Raw genomic sequence first — 12,793 nt, forward strand, 5'->3', positions numbered from 1 at the left:
CAGGCATCGAGCTCAGCCCCAGTATTTTTAAAGGTGAAGGTGAAGATTTTACTTACATGTTGCTCCTACCTCTCTCTTTCTCACTGCTTCCCATTTCTGCACACAGGAGCACGTATGTCTTGGGAATAATGAACTGTTTCTAGATATAAAAGAGCTAGTTTAATTCTGCCCAGAGAAAATAAGCATTTCTCTCAAGCAAAGTAACAAAGCCTATAGATGCATAGCTCTGGCTGCTAAAACCTAGCTATGACACTTTATATCATAGCATAGTCACTTAGCTTTTAAGTATCTAGATTACATCATAGATCTTTCCAAGAACACTAGGTAGGTGCTTATTTTATATTTCTGTAACTAAAGGGCCAATTCAGGGTTTTATCCCCTTAAAACAAAGAGCAATCTGTCTGAAAGTATCTTCTTGTTGGCAGAAACTGCTTTCTGCTCCCCAATAACAGTGTTTTACATTGTTTCATTTGCCGATGTAACTGGGGTTTAGCGGGCTTCCTGGGAGCAGCCATAGATATTGCTCTAGGGCTTCTATTTGCAACTGCACTTAGCACTTTGACATCCTAGTAGAAGCCCATTTCTTTCATGCAGGGATGAGGAATGGATGTTCTACTAAAAATTCCATGGGACTAGTGGAAGAGGCTTTATGTTACAAAATTGTATCTTAAAACTTAATAAAATCCCACTTAAATACCTCTGTTCTTTCCCCAGTTTTCAATTGTGGACAGCAGCTTTCCTCTCTTCAAAATGTTAATCAGGGCCAGCGCTGCGGCTCAATATGCTAATCCTCCGCCTGTGGCGCCAGCACCCTGGGTTCTAGTCCCGGTCGGGGCGCTGGATTTTGTCCCGGTTGCTCCTCTTCCAGTCCAGCTCTCTGCTGTGGCCTGAGAAGGCAGTGGAGGATGGCCTTAGTGCTTGGGCCCTGCACCCACATGGGAGACCAGGAGAAGCACCTGGCTCCTTCCTTCGGATCAGCACGGTGCGCCGGCCGCAGCGCGCTGGCCGTGGTGGCCATTGGAGGGTGAACCAACGGCAAAGGAAGACCTTTCTCTCTGTCTCTCTCTCTCTCTCACTGTCCACTCTGCCTGTCAAAAAAAATGTTAATCAAAAATTAAAAATATAAACTCATTTTTAAAAAGATAACTTTGTTAAATATATAATTGTTCAACTTAAAAACATAAATTAAAAAAGATTAAGTGGCCACACACAAAGAAAAACATCTTCCCCCTCCCTCCACAGTTGTTCTTCAGCTCACAGTGCTCTTCAGCCTCTCATCCAAATCATCACCTCCTCTTGCAGTTCCCTCTTCAATTTGCATTGCAGACCTCTCAGTACCCAGAAAGAGAGTCCCTTCTTTAGAAGAAGGAAAGAAGACTATCGTATACACAAAGCATAATTTTTCTTGGTCACAAATATTTTTTTAACAAATACCTCTTATTGAAAGAGCTTCTAAACATCAATTTTTAAATTGTCTTGGAATATCCCTTTTTAAATTGTATATGCAAAAGAATAAACATGTATATATTATAAGAATAAAAAAACAGGAAACCCACTGTGCTGGATTTTTCTAAGTCAACTTTGTTAAGCTGGGAATAGTGTTTCTCACTATTCCATTTGCTCTATGACTAAGGATGATAGGATCTCAAAAGAGGACTTTCACAAATGTGAAACATGGAAGTGGAATGGCAGCTATTACTTTCTGAAGATCATCATGGTCAGATTTGATGATGGACAAAGGAGTTTTCAGTCAATCCCAACTTGTCCATACTTTCCTCCACTCTGTCAATAACTCTTCTTCCTGGGTGCTTACCTGGCTGCAATTCCAGAGGTAGTTTCTTTCTTTCTTTCTTTCTTTCTTTTTTAAATATTTATTTATTTGAAAGGCAGAGTTACAGAGGGGCAGAGGTAGAGAAAGAAAGAAGTCTTCCATCCAGTGGTTCACTCCCCAGATGACTGCAATAGCTGGAGCTGTGCCAATCCGAAGCCAGGAGCCAGGAGCTTCTTCTGGGTGTCCCACATGGGTGCAGGGGCCCAAGGATTAGAGCCATCTTCTACTGCTTTCCCGGACCTTAGCAGAGAACTTGGTCAGAAATGGAACAGCTGGGACTCGAACTGGCGTCTATGGGTGCCAGCACTGCAGGCAGCAGCTTTACCCACTACGCCACAGTGTCGGCCCCTCAGAGGTAGTTTCTTAACAAGCAAAACCATGTAGGCTTTGTCAGTTGTTGATGTGGCAAATGGTTTCTTATCAGTGCCCTTTAGTAAAGACCACCTGAAGTTGCTGTGGGACCCAGCACATTCATTGGTTCTTGAAGTGTCTTGACAGAGATGCAGTGTAGAGCATCAGGCTAAGCCTTGGTGAATGAATCGTAGTTTAGACTTTTTGGATTTTTTTCTTTCTGAGAAGCAGAAAGAGAAAGACACAGAGAACTTTCACCGGCTGGTTCACTTCCCAAATGTCTGCAGCATCCAGGGAGCCAAGATGGGAGCTGGGGACTCAATCTAGGCCTCCCATGTAAGTGACAGGAATCCAACTACTTGAGACAACACTGCTGCCTCCTAGGATCTGCATTAGCAAGAAGCTGGAGTCATTAGCTGGAGCTGGGAATCAAATCCAGGCACTCTGATGTCAGACACTGGCATCTTAACTTCTAGGCTAAACAACCACCCCAACCATTTGGAAATTTGAAGCAAAATTATCTCATCCTCTCCTGATTACTGTTCTTTTGAGAAATGGCTTCTGGCTTACTGTGAGGCCCTAGTGGGGACTAAACCCTTTACTATGGGTGATTAAATCACTGAGAAACCTGACTTTGCTGACCATCACTAAGTGAGTGATGTCTGATCCAACAAGCTACAATGAGGGAGTGGTATGCATGAGATCAGGCTTAAAAAAGTTCTGAAGACAAAAATAAATTGCATGAGCAAGTGGCTTACATTTTTATGAACTCTTCTTCTGCTACAATGCTTCTCTCTCAATCTGTACTTATGACCTCAAATGGTGTTCCTTATGACCAATTGATTGAGGAGGGAAAAGTGGGGTCAAGTTTACAGATATTTCTAACCAAAAATTCTAGAAGAATCTTAAATTGAATCCCTGCAGCAACATCTCCCTACTCATTCAGGTAAGACCCTGAATGAGTGTTGAAGGGTTAGTCAGTTTGCCCAGGAGGATGGCCAAAGATATGCAACTATGAGCAGTTTTTGATAGGTCACGAGCTTAGAAGGAAGAGGATTGGAAAACTGGAGACAATATGACCTGGAGAAGAGGTTTGAGAATAGACCTGTCTAAATGAGTATGGAATATGACAATATTTGCATCCAAGGTGCCAAAGAGCAACATTACCATGGAAAACTTTTACAAATCAGATGGACGAGATGACTAATTTTGTGAATGTTAGTCAACTTCTTTAAAGCCCCCAGTCACTCCTGTCCTTACCCAATTCTTTCATAGATAAAATAGTCATGATTGCAGGGGCAGAGGTGATCCAGTAACATGGACTTTCTCACCAAAACCAATCTGGTTACATTCATGGCTGAGTATCCAAATGCAATGGCAAATACAGCTCCACATGAAGATATTGCAGCTTTCTTTGGTCCACTTGGTTCAGGCTGATTTTATTTTGTCATTTCCACCTTGGGAGGAGAAGTGCATTGTTCTTACACAATGCCTTTTTCATCGTCATGGCATCCCATACAGCCTTTTTTCTGACCAAGGAACTCAAATTTTACAGAGAATGAGTATAGCATTAGTCTTCCAATGACCTGGCAGCAGCTGGCCTGATAAAACTTTGTAATAGTCTTTTGAAAACTCAGTTTAGTACCAGATGAATGACAAAGCTCATTAGTTGAATCATGTTGTACAGAAGCGTGGTCTTGTTATTGTTGGGAAAATTAAATATGATTAAAAAAGTTTATGTGAATGCCGAGTTTACAAGAAGTAGATTGTGCTGTGTCAACGTGGATAAAATGAGAAATACATTTCCCAGAATTTTATATTTTTGTTGATTTTCAGTAGAGTTGGCCAAGAGAGGAAGTTGTGCTAGATTTGAAAGGCAAAAGTGAAGCAGTTATTTTTATTTTCTGAAGGTGGTTGTGACCATTTGTGATAATAGGTACAGAGGTGCCCAGTAGGTCCATCTTGTAGTTTCTCTCCCATTAATGTTAAACATGTCTTTCCTATCTTTAAAAACATCTCCTTGGGTCTTGTGCTCCCTTTCATACTTTCATACTACCCTTTCATGCTACCCTTGTCTATTTTCTCCTTTCTCCTCGATGTTCTGTTCCTACCTTGGCTGCCTCTTTCCCCTTAAAACTGCTCTCACTTAAAACTTCCTCTTAAAACTGCATCTCTCTGCGCTCCTTCTTTCTGGATTTCCATTTCTATTATATGCTGATGGCTCTCAGAAATACACTTGCATATAACCAGATGTCTCCTCTGAGTATCAGCCTTGCATATCCAGTAGTCTACTTAACAGCCTCTCCCTGGACAGCAGATGGGCACAAGTCAACAAGTCTGTAACTAAACTTATCATATTTGCCCTCAAAACTGTAAATCCTTCCTGTGTGTTGAATAGCACCATCATCCACATAGGTGTCCAAACTAGAAGCCAGGTTTGAAAGCTTCCCACTTGTTTCTCTCCCACTGCCACTCTTCTTAAGTTTCCTTTACCTTTTTCCTGGAGGAGTTCAGTAGTTATTCTTCCTGAAGTTGTGAAGATCCAACAACATAATACAAATGGAATGCATCTGATGAATGTTATGGTTTCTCTTCAGTGTGCATGTGGTCAATAGTCTATTTTATGTGAGAAGTTGCAGCCAGTAATGGGCTAAAATGAACAAAATAAGAACACTTGCACAACAGTGGTCATTTTTAGTGTGTTAGACCTGATGGCAATGTTGTCCACACCGCAAGTATTTATTAATTTCCTACTATGCACTTGGAATTGTGCCTTCAGGAAAAGCTTCCAAGGCATTGATTCACTATGCTTTTTCCACAGCAGTCTGACATTTAGGGGATATAGAGATGAAAAGTTTTTATGGAGCACTCAGTTTTCTTCAGTCACTGCCCAGTGGCTCAGATGATGTCTCACATGGGCCCACCTATTGCTCAGCTCCTCCCATAGACAGGGCTGCAGTGAGGTTCCTTCCAGAGCCCATCATTTTCAGAGAATAAATTAAGCCTGGGGTCTGTGGGGAGTACCCATTTCAAAGTCAATCTAGAGACATGTGTAGACTGTTGTCTAGATGCACGGATTCTTTTCGGGTGACACATAGGAACCACCTCTTTGAGACCTGAATTAAATTGCAAGCAATCTCAGTAATGAATTCAGCCTAAAGCTCAACCCATTCCCAGAACCTCTGGTTAATTATGAGAAGAAAACCTATTTATTCTGGGACATCACCACATTGGGATAAATTCCTGGAAGCCATCAGAAAAGCCAAGGGAAGATCTTTCTCAGAGTCTTCCCTGGATTTCTGAGAAAGAAGTGTTTCATGTTCAGTCTGTCAATTTGCTTTTAGTTTCAGTCCATTGGATTTGCCCCTTATTTAATTCTCTTTGAGCTTAGGTCCTCCTGTTTGTCCAGAGGCCTGGGTCTCCTATGAGAGACTAAGTCAACCCCTCTCCTGTCTTCTTTGGATACCATCTTTCCCTGAGCACATTCTTATATTTACATTTTACAAAACTCTTTCCACATGTTTTAGTTCCCTTAATCCTAATAGCAACACAGAGAGGGCTATAAAGAACTCGAGGCTCAGAGAAAAGTTACTTATCCATGATCACACAACTTTTTCTTTTTCTGTTTTTAAAGGTTTATTTAAGGCAAAATTGCAGAGAGAGAGAGAGACAGAGACAGAGAGAGAGAGAGAGAGAGACAGAGAGAGACAGAGAGAGAATGTGTCTTCCATTAGAGAGGCAAAGGCAGAGAGGTTGGTTGGTCGGTCAGTCGGTCTTCCATCCACTGATTCACTCCCCAGGTGGCCGCAACAGCTGGAGCTGTGCCGATCCGAAGCCAGGAGACAGGAGACTCTTCTAGGTCTCCCACGGGGGTTCAGGGGCCCAAGGACCTGGGCCATCCTCCACCGCTTTTCCAGGCCATAGCAGAAGGCTGGATTGGAAGTGAAGCAGCTGGGACTTGAACTGGCATCCATATGGGATGACAGCACTGCAAGGAGGTGGCCTCACCTGCTATACCACAGTGCCAACCCCTGATCATAAAACTTTTAACAGTCCTTACAAAGAACCCAGATATTTGGACTCTCATCCTCTTCCCATTTTTTCTCCCTGTATCCATCTGGTGACCAGAGGAATTTCTCCTTGAGCCATTGCCAAATTATTCTGAAATAATAATAAAAGGAACAGTGAAGTTTCCACAGGTGATTGGCCTGATTGTGTGCACCCATGGTGGCCCCCATAAGCCAGAGCCCCCAGGAGTCCTACTAAGAGCAAGGGAGTGCAGGAGAAGGTCTTTGGAGGCAGTGGCTCTCAACTGGGGCTGCACGTTAAAATTGCCTGGGGAGCTTTACAAACATACTGAATCCTGGGGCCCAGCCTCAGAGCTGTTGATTTAATTTCTGTTCGAGCAGACTGGCCATTTATGTATTTAAAAGCTCTCCAGGTGATACTAATAAGAAACCAAGCTTGAGAAACAGTGCCTGAAGGCTTCCACCATTTACTTCTTCTTTGTAGGACTTGTGGACTCATTCTTTTTACTAAATGCTTATGACATCGATCATACACAGTCAATGAATAAAAATCTAGAAAGTACAAATTCATCTTTGGAGATTAATCCTCAGAGAAATAAATATGATGTATGATTTGATTATATCTTTCCAAAATTTTTATACTTATATACACATAAATAAGTAAACCTGTACTCTATCTTTAATCAAAAATAATACACAAGCACATACTGCTATGTGATATGCCTTCCACCTATGTCATTTTCCCATATCTATAAATTTAAACTTATGCTATTTTCAACAGCTTTATAGCGTTCCGTTGTATGACCTAAGGAGTTTTCTTTTTATCTCTATATCCACTTGCTTTTAGACAAGACATTTGGAAAATCAGATTGTTGTCAATCCTCTTGGCATCTGAGCTCTACTTTATATGGAAGAGTTACAGTTAACTGAAGAGTACACTAATTTGGAGAAAGTATTTTTGAGGGAAGTTTGGAAACTTTTCACATCCTAACCCTAAATAATATTAAAGAATAAAAGAAACTCTTGGTGCTACAAGCCTGCGAGTTCCATCACGTCTTCAGTTTTTTTGTCATCTTTTCTCACATTAAGACTATTCAACCTGGGGGGGGGGGCAGTGCAGTGTTGTGGCACAGTGGGTTAAGCAGCCACTTGCTATGGATTCAAGTCCCAACTGCTCTGCTTTTGATCCAGCTTCCTGCTAATATGCCTAGGAAGGCAGTAGAAAATAGTCCAAGTACTTCGGTCCCTATCACACATGTGATAGGGAGCTACTAGTTTTGGCCTGGCTCAGCCCTGGCTGTTGCAAGTACTTGGGGAGTGAACTAGTGATGGAATATCTCTCCCATTTTTTCTGTCACTCCTTGAATACATAAATAAATCACAAAAAAGAAGAAAAAACTAGACAATTGCCTAGGTGAATTCATTTGGGGAGTTTATTAAATAATGCTAGAGGGCATAGTAGGTTAAGCCTCTGCCTGCAGTACCAGGATCCCATGTGGGTGCTGGTTCAGGTCCCAGCTGCTCCACTTCTGATCCAGCTCCCTGCTGATGGCCTGGAAAAGCAGTAGAGGATAGGCCAAGTGCTTGGGCCCCCGTACCCATGTGGGAGACCTGGGGAAGGCTCCTGACTCCTGTCTCTGGATCAGCCCAGCACCAGCTGTTGCAGCCTTTTGGGGGAGTGAACCAGCATATGAAAGACCTCTTTTTCTGTCTCTCCCTTTCTCTGTCTGTAGCTCTGCCTCATAAATAAATAAATAAATCTTTTAAAAAAATGGAACAGAGCTAAAAGATCAGTTTATAAAAAATGATACTAGAAATAACAACTAACATTTTCAATTAAAGAGGATAATTCTAATGTAAAAATAATTAGTTATCATTTATTAAATATCTTTATTGAGAACCAATTTGTCAGGCACTGAAATAGACATTCAATACAGTCTTCTATTTGATATCCTTCATAAAGTCTATATACAGTAGCATGATTATACCTGTTTTACAGATGAGATGGCTAAAGCTCAATGAATTGCTTGGGTTCACCTATTAAAACTAGATTTTTAAATATGGTTCATGTCAAGGTCTTAGCATTTTATCTCAGAGCCTAGCTCAGTGACATGCACTGTACCTAGCAAAGGGTAAGGATTCGGTACATAGTGGCTGGATGCAGAATATTTTTGTAATTTATTTGAAAAGCAGAGAGAAAGAGAGAGGGATAAGGAGAGCAAGAGGGAGAGAGAGAAAGAGATCTCCCATCTGTTCATTTGTTCCCCAGATGCCCACAATAGCCAAGGCTGGGCCAGGTGAAAGCTAGGCATAAGAAACTCGATCCAGGTCTCCTGCATAGGTGGCTGGGGCCCAAGTACTAGAGCCATCACTTGCTGCCTTCCAGGGTGCACATTAGCAGGAAGCTGGGACGCAGAGTGGAGCTGGCACTATGGTATCAGATGGAGCTGCCCCAAGTGGTATCTTTTTATTAAAAACTTATTTATTTATTTATTTGAGAGGCAGAGTTACAGACAGAGAGGAAGAGACAGGCAGAGTTCTTCCATCATTGGTCCATTCCCCAAATGTCCGCAATGACCAGAGCTGGGCCAACCCAAAACCAGGAGCCAGGATTTTCTTTTGGGTCTCCCACGCAGCTGCAGGGGACCAAGCACTTGGGCCATCTCCCACTGCTTTCCCAGGCCCTTAGCAGAGAGCTGGATAAGAAGAGGAGCATCTGGGACACAAACCAGCACCATATGGGATGCCAGTGCCACAAGTGGAGGCTTAACCTACTTACTAAGTGCCGGCCCCTCCAAGTGGTATTGTTTTTATTTTTTTATTTTTATTTTTTGACAGGCAGAGTGGATAGTGAGAGAGAGACAGAGAGAAAGGTCTTCCTTTTTGCCGTTGGTTCACCCTCCAATGGCCGCCACAGTAGCGCGCTGCGGCCGGCGCACCGCGCTGATCCGATGGCAGGAGCCAGGTGCTTCTCCTGGTCTCCCATGGGGTGCAGGGCCCAAGGACTTGGGCCATCCTCCACTGCACTCCCTGGCCACAGCAGAGAGCTGGCCTGGAAGAGGGGCAACCGGGACAGGATCCGTGCCCCGACCAGGACTAGAACCCGGTGTGCCCGCGCCGCAAGGTGGAGGATTAGCCTAGTGAGCCGCGGCGCCGGCCTCCAAGTGGTATCTTAACCACCATGCCAGACGCCCACCCCTGATAAAAGACCAGTGAAATCACATGCTGTTTCATTAATTCATATTGCCTTGGGCTGATGCAGAGATGCTCTCTCCAGAGGAGACTTGCTTCCTGGACCTTCATTCTCCAGCAGTGATTATTCACATCATAGTGATTTGATGGCTCATAGAAACATCCCTAAATTCTTTTCATTCTCTAAGGCAGTGGTTCTTAAAATGTGGTCCTTGGCCCAACAGCATTGGTGTCACTTATGAACATTGTTAGAAATGTAGATTCTTGAAGTTGACATGGTGGTGCAGTGAGTTAAGCCACTGCCTGTGGTGTTGGCATCCCATATTAGTGCTGGGCTCAAGTTTTGGCTGCTCCACTTCTGACCCAGCTTCCTGCTAATGTGCCTGGGAAAGCACCAGAAGATGGACCAAGCACTTGAAACCCTGCCACACACATGGAAGACCTAGATGAAACTTCTGGCTCTTGGCTTTGGCCTGGCTCAGTCCTGGCTGTTGTGGGTATTTGAAGATTAAACCAGCAGATGGAAGATCTCTATCTGCCTCTCTCTTGCTCTCTCTCTGTAACTCTACCTTTCAAATAAATAAATAGATATTTTTTAAAAAACAATCCTTGGACCCCACTCCAGACCACTGAACATAATTTCTGGGCACACAAGTATCAATAAACCTTGTCTTTATAAGCTTTCCAGATGATCTCAGTGAACGTTAAAGATAAACATTAAAGGTTGAGAACCACAAAGAATAAATGAATTCCTTTCTGTCCAGAGACTGATAGTAGTAGTTTAGCTTGGATGAATGGATGGAAGAGCCATTTACAGAGATTGGGAAGACAGGAGGAAGAAGTTTGGAGAGATGTTGTAGATTTGGGTCTTATATATTGAATTTGGAGCACATTTGTGATACCCAGGTAAAGACATCTGGAGCCATCTACAGCCTTCAGGTCTAGAGGTCAGGAGAAAGGAAGAAAGGACTGAGTTGGAGTTACAGATGTGGGAGTGGTGATTGAAGCCAGGTATAAGCCTGCTCAGTAGATGGTGGGAAACATTAGTATAGAGGAGGGCCATTGACATACTCTAATAGCACTATTTTAGAAGGTTAAAAGAGGAGAACTCAGAGAAAAAAGATCCTGAGGACAATTCTTTTTCCTTTTGAGTGACTTGCATTGGAATGTTTGTCTCAGTCTCTCCTCTGGATTATAAGCTCCTTAAAGGCAGGGACTGTGTAAACTTTCGTAAGTCCCTCAAACAAAAACCATTGCTGTACAGTCTGTGAATAATCAGTGAATTCCTGCCAGGATTCTGCTTTGAAGAAATCCAGTGTGACCAGAGCCACCAGTAAGATATGTCTCCTCAAATCATTTATATAATTTCCCAAAGGACAGAGTGGCAGATTAAAAGTGAGAGAATAAATAAAGGGCATCATGTGTAATCCACTGATATCCATGCTAATCACATTAATCAGAGTGAATTAATTATACCTGAAAACAGATGCAAAGTTAAATTCCTTAGAAAATCAATTCATTAAACTCATATTGGAATGCATAGTCAACAGCCCCCATGTTTAGAAACTATCAGCATGATTTGTGGCAACTTCTGATTTACTAACGAAACTGCTTAAAACATTTTTAAAGGCAATTACAATTACTGTCTGGCATTTGATGGAAAGAAATCTTGTCAGCATTGTCCCTTGTGTGTCAACTGTCACAGTTTTCTAAAAATTTTGAGGCGAAAAATAGGCAGGCTCTACTATTTGCTAGCCTCGATTAGGGTTAATTCAATGTGTGTCTGCAAATAATAGTGTTTAATGTAATCTCGCTAATTACAGATAAAATGCATTTTCAGTCATGCTCATCACTGACAGTATTTTGGGATAAGTTAAACTGACAGCTGCTTTCTAAAAGAAAGAAAAAAAGCAAATCTTCCTTGGGGGTTATGTTGGCTCTTGCTCTCTCTCTGTCTTTCTCTTGCTCTTGCTCCTCTTGCATTCAAGTTCAGAAAAAGATGAAACTAGACACTTTAGCTCTGGATGCCAACTTTGGAAATCATGACATAGTCTATCTCTTGGGAACTTGATATATTTTTTCATTTCCCACCCCCTTCAATGAATGTCTAACTTGAATTCACTCAACAAGAATTTTCTAAAGATTTCCAGTAAACCAGACACTGTTCCAGGCACCAAAGAGATCAAGGAGAAATTATTCTCTGAAACCTGCCCCCATAATCAGATACTCATAGTGATGCTATACTCAGCCCCTCCAGAGCAAAATTGTTCAAGTCACATATTCAAGGATCAGTGCGTGTTTCTCCTCAATCACAGCTGACTGGACCAGGACATCTAATCTACAGATGTCCAAGCATCTACAACGTAGTCTGTCACGAAAAACTGAGCTAGACCAGTCATATTTTCTCTTTCAGAAATACTAATTGGAAAACACTGAATTAGATAGATGCTTAGGGGTGAAGGTGATATAGTAAGAGAAAGAAACCATAAGATAGAAAGAATGAAGACCTTGAGGGGGCAGAAATCATCAGTTCTATGAAGTTACAAGAAAGCAAAAACAGGGCCTAGTTAACTTTGAATGAATAAAGAAATGAATAGGAACAAGTAATTGTGATCTTAGATGTCTTTTGTTGTTGTTGTTGTTTTGGTAGCCTCAAAAAACAAGTGATTCACACTGAATCACTATCATTAAAATTTTTCTTTTCTTACCTATGCTACAGATGAGCCAGGTTTCAAACCTGCATCCTGTGTGTTCCCATTGGCTGTTGTATGACTTTAACAGAAAAACTCAAAAATAACATTGGTTTAAGATTTCTCTTAAATAAACATTTCTGTCTCATAGGAAGTCTAGTTACCAGGAATCTAGAACAGACAGGGTAGCTCCGCTCCACAAAGCTCTCAAGGACTCAATTCCTTACCACTTGCTTTTCTACAGGCCTCAGTAGGAAATACCCTTATCTCCATGGTCTAATGTGGCATCCATGTTTCATATGTAAAGATAGCAAGAGGAATAGGTAGAAAGGGCAAAAACCACCAGCTGTTGCTTTAAATGCGTTTCTGGAACCTGCAAAGTCTTATCTGTGATTTTTGGGTAGGAATTGTGGGGAAATTATGAGTTCAGTTTCTGGAGCAATACAGGGAAGAAGATGACAATGGCAGTAGAGCAAGAAAACCCATTAACAGAGCTAATCAACCAGAAAGAAAGCCTTGGGGCTTGTGCTGTGGCACAGTGGGTTAAACTGCTGCCTGTGAAGCCAGCATCCATATGGGTGCTGATTCGAGTCCATATGCTCCTCTTCTGATCCAGCTTCCTGTGACTGGGAAAGCACTGAAAGAAGGCCCAAGTCCCTGGGCCCCTGCACCCATACGGTAGACCCCGATAGAGTTCCAGG

At 42.2% G+C, this 12,793-nt stretch overlaps 1 long non-coding RNA gene across 1 annotated transcript in view; it reads left to right on the forward strand.

The window, feature by feature from the left end:
• The window catches only part of LOC133771221 (uncharacterized), a 120,499-nt gene that overhangs the window by 34,949 nt on the left and 72,757 nt on the right, over positions 1-12,793 (forward strand). The gene's annotated exons all lie outside the window — the stretch shown is intronic.

Source organism: Lepus europaeus, chromosome 12 (genome assembly GCF_033115175.1).
Source record: "Lepus europaeus isolate LE1 chromosome 12, mLepTim1.pri, whole genome shotgun sequence".
Taxonomy (NCBI): Eukaryota; Metazoa; Chordata; class Mammalia; order Lagomorpha; family Leporidae; genus Lepus; species Lepus europaeus.